Genomic DNA, 2370 nt, shown 5'->3' on the forward strand with positions numbered 1-2370 from the left:
ATATAATAGATATAGGAATAAAATATCGACATAATTGAAATAGGTATAAAATATAGACAAATAGATATAAAAGATATAGGTATAAAATATAGACATAATAGAGCTAATAGATATAGCTATAAAATATAGACATAATATATATAATAGATATATGTATAAGATATACACATAATCGATGTAATAGATATAGGTATGAAATATAGACATAATAGATATAATAGATATAGGTATAAAATATAGACATAATAGATATTATAGATATAGGAATAATATATAGTCATAATTGAAATAGGTATAAAATATAGACAAAATTGATATAAAAGATATAGGTATAAAATATAGACATAATAGATATAATCAATATAGTTTATAAAATATAGACATAATAGATATAATAGATATAGATATAAAATATAGACATAATAGATATCATAGGTATAGGTATGAAATATAGACCTAATAGATATAATAGATATGTGTATAAGATATAGACATTAGCTTCTTCTCCGAGAAAACACCAAATGGCGGATGACGCCGGTGAAGCGGGGTGGTCCGGAGGCCCTGGTGGCCCTGGGATGGGGAACCGCGGTGTCTTCCGCGGAGGTTTCGGCAGTGGCATCCGGGGCCGGGGTCGCGGCCGTGGACGGGGTCGGGGCCGAGGCCGTGGAGCTCGCGGAGGCAAGGCCGAGGATAAGGAGTGGATGTCCGTCACCAAGCTGGGCCGCTTGGTCAAGGACATGAAGATCAGGTCCCTGGAGGAGATCTACCTCTTCTCTCTGCCCATTAAGGAATCTGAGATCATTGACTTTTTCTTGGGGGCCTCTCTCAAGATGAGGTTTTGAAGATTATGCCGGTGCAGAAGCAGACCCGTGCTGGTCAGCGCACCAGGTTCAAGGCGTTTGTTGCTATCGGGGACTACAATGGCCACGTCGGCCTGGGTGTTAAGTGCTCCAAGGAGGTGGCCACCGCCATCCGTGGGGCCATCATCCTGGCCAAACTCTCCATTGTCCCGGTGCGCAGAGGCTACTGGGGGAACAAGATCGGCAAGCCCCACACCGTCCCTTGCAAGGTGACAGGCCGCTGTGGCTCTGTGCTGGTGCGCCTCATCCCTGCACCAGGGGCACTGGTATCGTCTCAGCACCTGTGCCCAAGAAGCTGCTCATGATGGCTGGTATTGATGACTGCTACACCTCAGCCCGGGGCTGCAATGCCACCCTGGGCAACTTCGCCAAGGCCACCTTTGATGCCATCTCTAAGACCTACAGCTACCTGACCCCTAACCTGTGGAAGGAGACTGTGTTTACCAAGTCTACTTATCAGGAATTCACTGACCACCTTGTCAAGACCCACACCAGAGTCTCCGTTGCAGCGGACCCAGGCTCCAGCTGTGGCTACAACACAGGCTTTTATACGAGAAAAATAAAGTGAATTAAGCTTGTTAAAAAAAAAAAAGATATAGACATAATAGATACAATAGATATAGGTATAAAATATAGACAGATATAATAGTTACAGATATAAAATATAGACATAATAGATATAGGTATAAATATAGACATATTAGATATAGGTACAAAGTATAGACATAATGGTTATAAATAGATATAAGGTACGAAATATAGACATAATAGATATAGGTATAATATTTAGACATAACAGATATAATAGATGTAGGTATAAATATAGACATAATAGATATAATAGATATAGGCATAAAATATAGACATAGTAGATATAATACATATAGGTATAAAATATAGACATAATGGATATAGAGATATAGGGATAAAATATAGACACAATAGATATAATAGATATAGGTAAAAAATATAGACAAATAGATATAACAGATATAGGTAACAAATAATAGACATATAGATATTGGTATAAAATATATACATAATAAATATAATAGAAATAGGTATAAAATATAGACATATAGCTATAAATGTATATACGTATCAAATATAGACATAAAAATTATAATAGATATAGGTATAAAATGTAGACACAATAGATACAGGTATAAAATATAGACATAATGGTTATAAGAGATATAGGTATGAAATATAGACATAATAGGTATGATCAATATAGGTATGAAACATAGACATAATAGATATCGGTATACCATATAGACATAATGGATATAATATATATAGGTATAAAATATAGACATAATAGACATAATGGATATAGATATAAAATATAGACATAATAGATATAATAGTATAGGTATGAAAATATAGGCATATATAGATATAATAGAGGTATAAAATATAGACCTAATAGATATAATTGATAGAGTTATGAAATATACACATAATAATTAAATAGGAGGTGATAAATAGAGACATAATAGATTATAAA

The 2370-nt window shown here is 35.0% G+C and overlaps 1 pseudogene; it reads left to right on the forward strand.

The window, feature by feature from the left end:
• The first annotated feature begins 521 nt into the window (after nucleotides 1–521).
• Nucleotides 522–1428, forward strand: LOC115895859 (annotated as a pseudogene).
• The last annotated feature ends 942 nt before the right edge of the window (nucleotides 1429–2370 follow it).

The sequence above is a fragment of the Rhinopithecus roxellana genome, unplaced genomic scaffold, assembly GCF_007565055.1.
Source record: "Rhinopithecus roxellana isolate Shanxi Qingling unplaced genomic scaffold, ASM756505v1 contig333, whole genome shotgun sequence".
NCBI classification, from domain to species: Eukaryota; Metazoa; Chordata; class Mammalia; order Primates; family Cercopithecidae; genus Rhinopithecus; species Rhinopithecus roxellana.